Here is a 15,143-nt window from a genome sequence, read left to right on the forward strand (position 1 = left end):
TTTGGTGATTAACCCCCTGGGGTCGGATATTGCGCATATTGCCTTTCCAAACAAAAAGTGTCTTACAAAATTTTAATCAATGTATTGTTTTATGTGAATGATTAGGCAGGATGATTTTCAGATCATTTTGAAGAAAAAACTCTAGGCGACAACATCCATTATTCAAAAGTCTCGTGGACACATATTTAGTATATGTGTTTTGTGGCCTTATCTCAGAAACTTTCATTTTTTGTTTTTTTCAATAACCATGCATAAACATTATTCTCTCAAAAATACAAACATGTACATGTTGCTCACATATTATGGTATCCCTGTTTGTGCTAAATAGAGTGTAATTACACCTTTGCCATTAATATGTTTATAAGCAACTGAAAAAAGCACAAATGTCAGGGCATGTCAAAACATCTCAAGGACCCCAAAAACACCTTAGACCCCAGAGGGTTAAGGGTACAATTATTGACTACAAGGGGACTTTAAATAAATGCAGCCTTGGTAAACAAAAGAGACAAAAAGATGAAAACTGACCTTAAACTTTTAACAGTAGTGTATATTTAACCATTTAAATGTAAATAAAGGGAGACATTAAACTTTTTTTTATACTGTACAAATTAAAATCATCTTATAGATACATAATCTAAATATTTGATTCTTCTTTTTCAACATTTTCATCTGCAGGTAGTGGGGACATACTGTAATGGATGGCAGTGTACCATGGCGACGTCATAGCCCATCCCTGGACAGGTGTTTCAGTTTGCGAAATAGCAGAAATGGGATCTTTACACCCAATTTGAAGTGAAGTGAGTGCGCATTTTCATGGAGGATATCCCGTGACCCCAGCATAATGACTTGCAGACTACAGGTGGGCTCGCTCCTGAGTGGCACTGATGGTCCCTATAAACACACTTTATCACACTCCTCTCCTCTCCTACAGGCTCTCTTTAACTCTGGATACTACTAATGAGTCAGCAAACCATTTAAGTCACAACATTGAAAATGAAAAGTTTAACAGGAATGTTGTTTGCATCTTTTAGATGAAAAATAATCGTACAAATAGAGTTTTGTTTGGAGTGCGAAGACTTGCGTTCATGCACATTTTGGTAATGAAAGACATGATTGAAAACAAAGACTATAGATATAGAAAGACAGATCACTCCCATTACTTTGAATGGGAGAAGTGCATATGGCAGAATACGTCCCATCTTCTAAGTAAAAGAGCCAATCGCTGATTGGTAAAGTCATAGCGTCACTTTGTCACTAATAGAAACCTGAGACTCGCGCTTAGGACTTCACATGTTCATTGGGTGGTCTGGCCTGAAACATACGCTTTTTTTAACACTATTTGTGCATTAGACGCAACATTTATGGGATAGTTCATGTCAGATTGTGTTGCTGATTTGAAATATATTATTTAATTGTGAGTTCGTTAAGCAGTTTTTGAGATTTCATGATTCCCCCATTCAAATAGATAGGACTTGGTCTTGGATGCCCAAAATAGCTGTCCGGATGCATTGCAAATATGGCTGCAGAGTGAACAGACTTTCCTTGAAAGGGACTTTGTTGAAAATCACATTCTTTAACTGTAGTGACTTTAAACCTTAAATTTCAGGACAACCAAATTTTGAAAGTTCATATGTGCTGTATGAACAAGACTACTGTGTATGACTTGTTAACTCATGTTATCATTGTATGCATACATAGTATGTATTATCATAATGTATGCATGGTATGTACGTCGTAAGATACTCTTTGCTGTCAATTACCAATGTTAAGGCTGCTGTCATCCTTAACGTTGTAAAAAAAAAAAGCTATAGTGTGATTGCCAAGTGAAACAAAATTCCTGTTGAGCAACAGGTCACATAAGAAAAAAATAACTGTACTTACACTACTGTTCAAAAGTTTTAGGTCAGATTTTTTTTGGAAAAAGGTCTCCTATGCTCACCAAGGTTGCATTTGTTTGATCAAAAACACAGTAAAACAGTAATAATGTGAAATATTATTTACTGTTATAATAATTGTTTTCTATTTTAATATATTGTAAAATGACATTTATTACTTTGATGGCAAAGCTGAATTTTCAGCATCATTACTCCAGTCTTTGGTGTCACACGATTCTTTGCTGATTTGCTGCTCAAGAAATATTTCTTTTTATCAATGAACTTTTTTTTTCTTCTTTTTTTTTACCTTTTCAGGATTCTTTAATGAATAGAAAATTAAAAAGAACAACATTTAATTGTAACATTATAATATGTCTTTACTGTCACTTTTCATAAATTGAATGCATCCTTGCTGAATAAAAGTTACAATTTCTTTCAAAATAATAATAGTAAAACGTATTAGGCTACGTTCACACTGCACGCCTTAGTACTGAGTTCTGATGTATTGCTTATAGGCTTTTCTAATGTGGCCAATATCAGATTCAGGGTTGCCAAGTCCTCGGTTTTCCCACGTAATTGGTCTACTTTTACACTTGCTGCGTGGTGTTGTTTTTAAGTACGCGTGTTGAAGCGACCCCCCCCCCCCCCCCACACACACACACACAGACTTGATTATTACGGATTTTTAATGAAAGAATTGGGCTAGTTTTGCATGTGAAAATTCAAGTGTGAACAGATCACGGGCCCTGAACTGGCCCACACGTGCAAAAGAACAATAACAAAGACAGCATGCAGCACGGAATTAAAACACGGAAGTAAAAGCAGAGGTTACTGAAGTCAGCATTTACACGTTCATTTATAAGGCAGGCAATAAGGAGGACGCAGACGAGAATAAGATGATAGAGAACAGCGTTTTTGATGTGGAAGAGACCCAAATAAGAGTCGAAAAGATCAGATTAAATGTGGTTTGTGCTGTTCACACCGTTATGGGGTGGAAAAAAACACATATGAGCAAAAAAAAATTGCTCACTTTTGCCTGCAATCTGAACATAGCCTTACTGAACCCAATCTTTTGAACAGTAGTGTAGTTTTTGGCAACAAAGTTTTAATATTTAATCTTGCCCTATTACTGTGCCTTACATCAGTGTCTCAATCTACATGTTTCTATAAAGTGTAGCCACCTATTAAATATAGCACTCATGCTGTGATGAGTGGGAGATCATGCTGTCATTGACTAACTGTACCACCGATTCATGAGGCAGCATGAGGCTACTGTAAGCTCAATAGCGTGTCGTTTTTCCCGCCCTTTCTTCTCCTACACCCTTTCTCTCGTTCTCGGTCTCCATCCCTCATCCCAAGGCATATGTTGGCCATCTGAGGAGTAGTTTGGCGGGCGTGGCAGAGGCTTGTGGTATTCCCGCACTGTGACTACAAAAGGGAAACATGGCAGGCAGTGTAAGCCAGCACTGAAAACAGCTGTTCACGCATCCTTTCTCCTTTTAATGACACTTCCGCGGCTGCCCACGGGCAGCTCCAGCTCTGAGTACAACAGCTACTTTTTCCCCTAAGTAAAAACGCTGTCTGTGTTTAATTGTTGGCAGATTTTTTTTTTCTCCCTCTCTCCTTCCCTTCTCTCCCTCCCTTCTCTCCCTCTTACACAGCCTTGTATCTCCTCTCTCTCTCTCTCTCTCTCTCTCTCTCTCTCTCTCTCTCTCTCTCTCTCTCTCTCTCTCTCTCGCGATGGGTTAAGGGTGTTTTTTTTAGAGAGGAAAGACGCCTTAAGATCTTCAGTAATGTATTTGGACCCATAACAATACTGAGATCCAAAGTTTTGCATTCTTCTCTGATCCTTACAGCATTGTGGAATTTGCCTGCCACATTTAGTCTGAGACAGTTTGAGCTCATGGTTTGGTCCCATATTATTTTAGGTGTTTTCAATTTAAAAATAAGTGTGTACAATGTATTTATTGTGTTTGATGTATTGCAAAACACTTTTACTGCTATTGAGGTGAGATACGGATATGGTTTGGGACAGTTTCATGGTATGGTTAGTTTTAAGGGTGGGGTAAGGGAAGGGTCAATAGTGCAATTATACATGTAATTACAGTAATTAATAACAGCTGTAATTTAATGCATATGGTATTTTTTTTAAATATAAGTACAATGTAAAATGTGTATGCATATAGTAAGTTTATGGTATTAAATGATTCATTTAAATGTTATTATATTGTTGTCACTGTTATATTATATTTTTGACTTTTAGAAAGTGTCCTACACAGATGTTCACTTAATAAACAGTAAATATAAAAACCTAAAGCAGCTGATATGAGATTGCCGTGGTATTGCTTTGGAACAAATCCAGATATTTGTGTCATTTTGTCAGTCTTCAGTTTAGTCTTCCATGTGGGTTTTCAAAGTTGCAACAGTGCAGTCCTATTTGACAGCCTGTCTGCTTGGACATCAGTAGATGTTGTTGACTAAGGAAAAATGTTGAGCTGTTTGACGTCCAGCTTTAAAGCATTTTAGACCTGTCGTTGCTGATGTTTAGAGGCAGCATTGGCTCAGACGATGAGTTTATGAGAGAGAGAGAGAGAGAGAGAGAGAGAGAGAGAAAAGGTTATCTTTGGGGACTGCATCATATGAATGTCAAATCTGTCATCCAGCCTTTAATTGGTGGTCATTAATCATGCACTGTCCTGCAGTGAACAGGCCTGTGTTCAGACTCCTGAAGGCTTGGCCTGGCCTTGCTTTCTATGCATGTGTGCAACTTTCTCTAATCTTTCTGAGACGAATATTAATTTTGAATGATTAATGCATTTTTTTTTTTTTTTTGTCCCATGGCAATTTAAATGCATCTTTTTAATTGACACTGCTAACTAACTGACAATCTCTACAGCTGTACCTAATGTCAAAGTTCCTGATCATAGTTTAGAAGCCAGCAATTATCCTCCATAATGAACAGAGCTATGTTAAAGGTGATGTGTTCTAAAATGTATTCTTTAAAAGCATTTCGCATTGCATTAACACATGTATTAAAGCCTTTTAGTTCAGTAGTATAAATTTCAGAGTTCAGGCCGATATCATGACCCTCAACTCAGCACAATAGATCCTTTGAGCAGATAATCCATAGAAGCTGATTTGTGAGTCATCATGGGGTGAATTAAACCCAATCATGTCTGAATTAATCATTTCTGCTCTCCCACAATAAACCACTGGACTGAGATTGACTTAAACATTTTGAGTCTTGCTTTTTTTCTTTTAAGGTGTCTTAAATCTTAAACCCTCAACCTTAAAGTATCTCAAACATTAAAGCACAGGGTTTAAAATAGTCATATTGTCCAAATTGTCCAGATTTATGTGTTTGGATTTGTATTTTATGTATTTATATATTTTTGTGTGGTTTTGATTATTTGTAAAAAAAAGAATAATAACATTGCTATTGGTTAGATTTTTGTTTAGTTTGTTTTAAATTATTTTCTTTTATTTCAGTATTTTTAAGAGTTGACTTGGCAAAGACAGAAGGACTTATCTTTAAAATGTGTTAGGAAATGAAAGATTTGAATTAGTTAGTTCATGTTAGTAGACCCAGCTGCGCTTTCTCAGGTAGTTAATTGTAAGGTAACACCACCGCTGAATTCCACTGTGCAATGTTTGGAATGTAATTATGAAAAAAGTCATCAATCATATTTTAGTCCACTCTTCTCACCTTCTCACCCAACTGAGTTTGACCTCTGTCCGGCGAAAAGATTTTGGAAATTAAAAAATTTGAAATAACATTCCCTCAAAGACTTCTTTTTCCTCACTGCTTTTATAAGACGTTACCTAGTTGGAATGTTGGACATATTATGGTTATGAATACCTGCTCTTGTTATTAGCTGAGAGAGTTTCTAATGTGTGAGGTGGTGCATAGCTCTGGCTTTAGGGTGGTCAGCCAAGGGTCAGATCTCATGATGGCTGAGCAGATACCTGCCCATTATTTGTATTCAATTACCGTTATGAACTGTGTAAATAAAAATCTAATGCCATTTATTGAATAAACAAAAATGCAGTTAGTTCCAATTTCAGTACATCTCTGTCATACCGTGTGAATGGTAAAGAGAAATGGCACACATGAGGACATCTGAAATGAAGATTAGTTGAAGTACAGAACCATTACAAAGAAAGGAGTCAGAGAAGTGATGAGGAGACATTAATCATGAGCTCTGAGTGTGGTTTGCACACACACACACACACACACACACACATTCTCACACATGTAACACCATGTACAGACTCACACACTCAGAGTACACTGAACTCTTTTGAGTACTTTATTATGGTTTTCACTCACATTTTCATTTAAAATCTGCATGTTTTGGCTACATGATCATTTACCATTCTACACAAACTGCACATTGAGAAACTTGTTGCCCTGAGCGCAACCCATGTGACTGTAGTAATTGAGCTGGTACCTCAGGGAGGTGTGCGTGTTTGGTGAAAGGTTAGAAGGGTCATGCATAGTCAGATGCACAACAGTTGGTCCATTGTGCTGAACATGTATCAGATTTTTATGGCTCAGATATAAATAATATACATGGCATTTTATAACTCAAACATGTTAACTAAGATTTTGAGATTCTCTGTACCATAGGCCGAGGGTGAACCAACTCCAGGATAAGGCCTAGGACAGGGGTGGGCAACTTCGGTCCTGGAGGGCCACTGTCCTACAGAGTTTAGCTCCAACCCTGAAAAAATCACCTGCCTGTAATTTTCTAGTAATCCTGAGGGCCTTGATTAGCTTGTTCAGGTGTGTTTGATTAGGGTTGAAGCTAAACTCTGTAGGACAGTGGCCCTCCAGGACCGAAGTTGCCCACCCCTGGCCTAGGAGATGCGCTTCCTCTTTAAAAACATTTAAATATAATGTCATGAAATAGTTTCAAGTGTTGCCTAGCAACAACCTACACATCCCAGCATAAACGCTCACAATAACTTATTTGTTATTTAAGCTCACAAACCACTATCATTTGAACAGAAAAACAAGCATACTTTATGCGTGATTTAGCATATCAGCCAATTTGAATAATAAATAACCATTGCCCTAATGCAGCAAAACAAAAGTTTTATTCAAATTCTGAATGGGTTATATATCGTCTAGAAAGCACTCATAGAGTGCTCCCTTTATAATCACTAAAAATATGCCACTCATCTCAATTCATCGTAATCTCACTCACAAAGTTCCGGTATAATCAATGAAGCTGAGTGCGCAATGAATCTCTTATTTAGCATACATAATGTCTACACTTTGTTTTAAGTTAACTTATTAAGAGAGGATTCGCGAGAGTGCAGAACTCGGCAATGGACAAAAACTACAGCATTTTGAGAGGTGAGTGGATTCTATCTAAAACACGTCCGTTTCTAATTGGCTACAGTACATTGGTCAACCCTGCAAAACCTTAGAAACCGTTGATACACTCAAGAGCGCAAACACCAAATCTGTTTCGCCAATATTCTATTATTACAGGGAAAACTGACCCTAGACCAGCAGTTATGGGCAGCTTTTCCCTTTAAAAGCAATCAATAAGCAGCAGCAGGCAAAATTCCAGGCTAGTCTTAAATTTGTGGCTTGGCCAGTGAAAGGCTAAGCCATGTCCAACCTTACACATAATCCGCCTATGCTCTCTGTTATTTATGTCTGTGGGCCCAGAGACCCCAGTGATGTAATGGCTATATAAAATAAAATAAAATATAAAATGATACTATATCATTAAATATAATGGTCTTCTGACCTAATTAAAATCCAATAGACAGATAATATGTAATTTCACTTGTCCTGCAGTAGTTTCTGTTTGGGGTCAAATTGATATAACATAAAATAAATAAGACAATTGTCATGAGTGCATTTCTATAGTGTGTACATCTTTCAGAAAATCTTACCATGTACAAATTAATTGCATTTATTAATGTTTTGGGTCTCTGAGACCCGAAACATAGTTCATTCAAAGTGAATGTTTAATCCATGTGTTTTCATAAGATTAGGAGATGTCATTAAGTATCAACATGGCTTCAATGCTAATAATGTTTCTGAGCTATTAAAATTTCCTCAGGCCCCAAACAGAACATGAGGACCCTGAAGATGACCACTACTGAGTCATCTGACTGATTGTTGTCTGAGTGCATGTATGAGTAAATGGAGGGCTTGAGAAAATAAGAAAAAAGATAGATGGCCGAATGTGTGTGTGTGTGTGTGTGTGTGTGTGTGTTTAAGAGCGAGCGAGTTCATTTTGGGGTTAATTTTCCATTCATTTTTCATTTTTGTGATCATTTCTAATCACTGGCCTGATGAGAGCAGCCTCTGGGCAGTTTGATAACTGTTATTCCATAGTGAATAGCCTCCATTTTTAAACAGAGGATGTTATGATAGCTGGGGTCAAATGGAGAGGTCACTCTTCATTCAGATAAAAGGAGGAGGAAATGACACGTTAATGGCCACTGCCTGTCATGGTGGTCCCACACAGAGTCATCCAGCTGTTGCTTGGGTCAAGCAGAGAATCACGGGTAAAGTGTAAAATGTCTTCCAATGCCCTGTTTCACAAGGGTTTTGTATAACAAGTTACTTTTGAATATGAAGCTTCTTGTTTTGGTGATATCCAATATCTAAGCATCCTAAAAGACAATGTGAACATCTCTTATTATAGATCAGTGGTTGCTACTGGCCCAGCTAAAAATTGGTTACAGGTCTATTCTATTTGGTGCATAATTTTTTTTTAAAGAAATTAAAGGGATAGTTCACCCAAAAATTGTAATTCTGTCATTAATTACTCATCTATTGACAGCTGTTGAATTAACACTTTGAAGGCCCCAAAAGGTAGGAAAGACATCATTAAAATAGTCCTTGTGACTACAGTGGTTCAACCTTAATTTTATGAAGCAACGAGAATGCTTTTTGCGTGCCAAAAAAAAACAAAATAACGACTTTATTCAACAATTTCTTCTCTTCCGTATCAGTCTCCGACAAACTGTCCCTTTAATACTTTTATTCAGCAAGGACACGTTATATTGATCAAAAGTGACATACAAACATTTATAATGTCACAAAATATTTCTGTTTTAAGATTTTTGTTTACTATGCTATTTATTTGTCTGATCAATGGGAGATGGGGGGAGTGTTTGGGTGACCTGTTTGGAAACAGTCATAATTTTTACAATTCCGTTTGGTGCTGCTAGTGACGGAAATTACAAAGTTCACCTTTAATTCAGCTAACTACAGGCTTGAGGTTTGAGAGGTTGAATAAATGTAACTTTAGTTATGCTCATCATGTGCCATGTGAGGTCTTAATAGTATAGCTGTGGTGTTATTATCTTTGGGATAATTAGATGCACACATCTGCGTGTCTCTATTCTGATATACGTGTGTGTGCATGGACATAGACACAAACACATGCATACTTACGACCTACAGGCCTGCCTATTTACAGCCCCATATGCACAATTTCATCAGACAAATGAAAGGCTTCAGTTTGTTATTATGGTTCGGTTATTTTGGTTTGTTGTATATGCAGTCTTTAATATCACCAACTTCAGCAAACGTACTGTACACACTCACAGCACGGCCGGCTAAAACGCCACCGTCTCTGTGCAGCAGCCACAGACATACCATAATAATCATCCCGTATCCAGGCCTGCGGGGGGCATTCCCCCTTCCTCCCTGCTCTATGATGTGTTGAGTGCCGTCCTAATCAAAAATCAATGCCCCCACTTGAGCTGGCCAGCCTGGCCTCATGTCAGCCGCTTATGTAATCTGATAATATCAATCATAACTGCGTTGGAGGCCATCCGTCTAGTTCCCACTGCTCTGGGGTCGTGCGGGGGGAAGTTGTGTCTCCCGAGCCATCAATTATTGCTTATTATGGGCTGTGGCTCAGGCAGAGAGCAGAGGAGCTGCTCCTCCATAAATAATATTAACAGCATCACCCCCATCAATCAATAGTTGTACAGTTGTACAGCAGCAGAGTTAATGGTCTCTCTCTCTCTCTCTCTCTCTCTCTCTCTCTCTCTCTCTTCATCTTTTTCTCTCTCAATTCCCTCTCAGCCAAGATCAATGTGTGTGGCTCCTCTGTTGTACTGAAAGTAGGTAAACTGGGTAAACTTACCCCTCTGCTGCGCTGGGGAGGTGGTAGCCGATGAACGTGATCAAAAAGGACGGTGATGGGACTTGCCAGTCTCTCTCTGTCGCGCTGTCTCCATCTGTCAGTCAGCCTGTCTGTCTCTCTCCCACCCTCTCTAGTCACGGCTAAAATCATGATGGCTGTTTCTCTGTCATGAATAAGATGATCCTCTTAGTCTAGTTTTTCCAGATCGACTTGTTGACTAATTAGTCTTGAGGAAACTGAATAATTAGGTTGGTTTTGAGTTCACCTGACTTTTTTTCCCCATAGCATTTTCACATTGTGAAAGTTTTGTGTCTTTGTTTCCATCAATTTAACAATTGTGCAAATTTTTACTCAATTTGATAAATTATAGTTTCTGCTCTATTTGCTTCATTATTAATGAAATACAAAAGTGCAATGAATATCACAGAAGTGTGAATTATTTTTTTTTTACTATTAAGGCAATTCTACTTGAGATTAAGATACGTATTTTTGGATGTAGAAACGGTGCATTAGGAGGCAGAGTCACAATTTTTTGAGATGAGGGACAAGTTATAATACCATATTTTCACTGCATGATTATTGTCTCCAAAAAATACAGTAACAATATTATCATGATGTCTATAGAATGTAAAAAAAAAAAATCAATCTCTGTGAGACTAAATAGTAAATGAGACTATTTACTAAGTAATACTAGTGGATAGTAAATCAAAAGTTGATGCTTCAAAAACCATGCAAAGCAATCACGACGGTAACCCATAAAACCCCAGAGAATGAATCGATGTTTTCTGAAGCGAAATGATAGGTGTGTGTGAAAAAATACTGATATTTGAAACTCTTTAAACTGCATCACTTCCAGCCAACTGGCACGTTCATGAGTTCATGCTTCACGTAAACGTCAGCATGTTGTGTTGTTTAGCGTGACTTAAGTGCATTGTGAAACTCGTGCAAAAGTAACATGGAAGCACAATGGACTGTCACATCTTTGACAAGCTTCACAATGCATTTACAAAAATAACTTCTAAAACCCAGTCTTTTTTTCCGAAATCCAAATAACTTCCACAGTGGCAAGGTAACTTTTTTCAGGCTTTTTTTTTTTTTTTGTGCTTATCTCTTCTGTCATAATTTTGTGTGGCAGTAGAAGCCAGCTACACACTGCATCATCATCTTTTTTCTGTTTAATGATAGGTGGCAATGTTAAGGAGAAACACTGCCACCTACTATGAAGGGTTGTCAACCAGTTACTGGCACTGGATCATTTATTGTTTTATTTTACGTGTTGTATTAACATGACATTGATATCGGTATATTGCGACAGCCCTACTCCCAATGCTTAAACAAACTGATTTAGAAAAAAATTGTGGCTCTCACTAATTGATTAGTTAGTCATTGGGGGACTAGTTGGCCATCATGACCCGTCTTTATAAGGCACAGAATGCTTTTAATGGTCAACACTGTGTTTGTTGGATCGGAGCACATTTAGCACAGGATTGAGCTCTGTAGAGAGCCGTTAGCGCTGGGCTCACGTTTAAGGTCAGTGAGTTGTAACACTAAGAGGAAATGTCAGAAATGGATGTCATGGAGAATAATTAGGTGGAATTAATGAGTCACTAAAATCCCCATCTCCTACTTTCCTGTTGCTGCCTGCTGAAATGGTGCGAGGCTCCGTGTCTGTATGTGTGTGAGTCAGCCTAGCACGCACAGCATGAACCAAGACATCAGGCGGGTGTGAGATGAAGGTGTTTTATGTGTGTATGATGGGAGAGACGGAACGAGAGTGTGTTTGATAAATGCTTCCCATTATAAGTTTTTAACTTCTTTGGTGAGATGGCGAGAGGTAGCTGATGATTACAGGGTTATGGGATAAAATGGTAATTATGAGCATATGTTGTCTCAGCAGTATAGTTCAAGCGGGATTAATTGGCATAATCATCATCATGTGACTGACAAGGAGACATTCATGAGTGGACGAACCCTCCTCCCCTGCCACTCACACAAACACACACACACACACACAAAAATCCCTGTTGAAAAGTCCATGAGATGCAAACTCTCCCATCGGGCCTCTCCATTAGGCCAGCAAGACCTCTTGGTCAACTGTCTTGGGAAAGAATTGGGCTCCTGAGCAAGACCACATAAACCATTTTGACCAGCATGGAAATTCATGCTGCATGCTTGTCTTTTCAGTGGGGATAATGGACTGTTCCTCCATGTCTCATTACATTTAAAGGCAAAATTCAGATCTTGGGACACATTGCATGGTAGAGAAAATTCAATAATTAAATCATGATAAATATAATAACAAATATGTTTTTTATGACAATTTATATTGATTATAATAATTTTTTAATTCATATTTTATACACATATTAAAAACATTTTCTGCAATTCTTTTATTATGTATTTTATCCTATGCTGTACAAGCCACGTTTTTGTTACATACCTCCTACCTCTTTCCCCTTCCCTTTCTCATTCTTTTTTCCCCCCGCTGTCTATCTATATACCTATCTTTCTCTCTCTGTCTTCTACTTGTGCCCATGCCAAGTATATTAGCTCGCTGGAGCCCTCGGCAGTGCTTTCAGAGACAGATGACCTCTTACTGACTTGTTCACATCAAAGCCTGATCAGCTAACCCAGACTACACATCCCTGTACCAGCAATTTGTTTAACAGGAGAGGGCTTTAGAAAGAAATAAGGGAAACAGGGAGAGGAACAGTGTGTGTGTGTGTGTGCCTGTGGAAGAGAAAAAGCTACTTTGAGATGCCCTGCTAACCCTAAAGCACATATTCCCAACATGGACCTCCGCTATCCATTCCGTTTCGCAGGATCTGTATGGATTTGGATCGTCATTTATGTTGAGCCTCCCGGATCAGACCGCGGCCACTACTCTGCTCCCAGGACAGGTGAATTCATTAGAAGGGGTTTCTCAAGGCAGATGGGCTGTGTGTGTTTGCTGAGCGTCAGGCCCATGTGAATAATGAGACTTAAGCTATGAATGTGTAAAAGGTGTGGCAGGAGATTACACTTTTCCGCTTTCCTCTTTCTTCAGATGCTGTTCTCCTTTTGAATAAATAAAGGTTGGACAAGGGCACAAAATTGCATCCATAATTAATGAAAAGACACATTAGTGCTGATGCAGTGTAATCCATAAAACAAGAAGAAAGACGTCTTTTGAGAGAAAGAGAGAGAGATGTGACAGAAATTGGTCGGGAGGTGAGCCACTGAAGAGGAGGACACACAGAGACAGGAAGTTGCTGTTATGAAGTGTGAGTTCCCACTGGCGGTTTCAAATCCATATCTGGAGCCAGTGATGTTCAGATGAAGATTGTCGGTCTGTAGACTCCAGTCTCTGTGCCTCCAGCGTGCCATATGAGCCCATATTGACTTACATCCGCTCTGCTGCTGGCTGCACGAGCTACAGGCAGCCTGTCGGACCACCTTAGACATTTTACTCTGTGCGTTTAGACACAGTTTTTTGCTAGATTTTACTGTAATTCTTCACTTTTCCTTTAATTTGTATAATAAATGTGAATTTAATCACAATAGTCTAGCATTTAATCACATGCAAAATGCTTGTAATTAAATATAGACGATGTAATACATAATCCTCAGTGTCTTCATAATCATATCACATACTAACACCTCTTTTCCCTTTCCTGCTGTGTAATACAGAGTCAGACACCAGCAATCATTGTCGGCAACATCTAGATGGAAATCTAGACATTAGTAATCAGCGCAGGCTTCTAGATGAGGATACAGTGTAAAGCTACGTCCTGTATTTACGTCTGCGCTCGTTACAGCTGGCTGAGAGCTGTCAGCTGAAGATGTATTACTGGGGATTTAAAATGGACATAATTTCATGCTGAAGATGGAAACTGTTATTGTTGTTTGATTGTCGAACATTTTTGGGACAGGCGTAGTATGCCTTTCTGCGGATGAGGGGTCAATTTAAGTCTCGGTTATTTATGTGCTCAGGGAAATGATGTTTTGAAATCTGCCCCCTCTTTAAACACTGTAAACAAAGGTTATCAATCATAAACCTTGACAGCTGTAATTGTTACCAGATCAGCAGAGGATGCTTGATGAGCGTAATGCAGTCGTTCGCATACATTGCATCCAGTGTGACTTTGAAGTCATACTGTAAAGACTTTAACATTCAATCATAATATTACTAAATACTTTATTTTAATACTTTTTCTTTTTTTTTTCACATTGTTTAATAGGGTTTAGGGAACAGTAATATTCAGTGTTTTTACCTCTTTCTCACATGAAGCAAGTGAGTGAATTTTGAATTGCAATCTACTTCATTATTCTCCTTTCTTGCTTATTTTATGTAGAATAGGTCACACAGATGTATGTAAATGTTTTGCAATAGTTGCAACTCTGACTAATGTCAGGATATATTTGCGCTGTGGTTAAATTGTCTTTTACATTACATGACATTTTTTATTTATTTTTATATTTACTATTGATTAAATTGATCAGGGTCAGAAATGTTTCAGGCAACTGATCAAGATGATGCATCTGACAGCACACGCAATCATTCAGACTAATTGTTGGAAGAAAACAAAATCAGTTTACTCCTAAATTGATACGTTTTAACATGAATACAAAAGGTTATACATTATGGTGATTTGACTGAGTTTGTTTTGCCCTGGAAGGACAACAGAACAATTGGGAGAAATTATTGTGAGATATTTAGTTGTTTTCTTAAAAAGTCATAGACCGGCATGAGGCAGATTTTTTTTATTTTTTTTAAACAATGAGCTATCACTTTCTCCTCCCTACCACAATAACCCCCCCTCTCTCTCTCTCTCTCCCTCTCCCTCTCTCTCTCTCTCTCTCTCTCTCTCTCTCTCTCTCTCTCTCTCTCTCTCTCTCTCTCTCTCTCTCTCTCTCTCTCTCTCTCTCTCTCTCTCGCTCGCTCTGTCACTCTTTTCTATAGCAGTCCCTGATTGGCTATTGCTCCTTATTGATCATGTTGCGGATAATGTTCCATGCTAACTCAAGACACAGTATGTGTGTCTGGGTGTGTGTATTTTCCTCCACTTGGAATCATTTTACTGATATCATGAGCTCTGCTAATCCTAAACACTAGATCAAACTTTTCAGAATTGCTTTTTATGTGAAGCAATATCAATAC

General features: G+C 38.2%; 1 long non-coding RNA gene across 1 annotated transcript in view; it reads left to right on the plus strand.

Annotated features, from left to right (window-relative positions):
* The first annotated feature begins 683 nt into the window (after positions 1 to 683).
* The window catches only part of LOC311288128, a 123,830-nt gene continuing 109,370 nt past the window's right edge, over positions 684 to 15,143 (plus strand). The window contains exon 1 of the long non-coding RNA XR_014626886.1: positions 684 to 797. This is a non-coding gene — a long non-coding RNA (uncharacterized lncRNA). The remainder of the gene's footprint in view (positions 798 to 15,143) is intronic.

Source organism: Rutilus rutilus (assembly GCF_951802725.1).
Source record: "Rutilus rutilus genome assembly, chromosome: 3".
Classification (NCBI taxonomy): Eukaryota; Metazoa; Chordata; class Actinopteri; order Cypriniformes; family Leuciscidae; genus Rutilus; species Rutilus rutilus.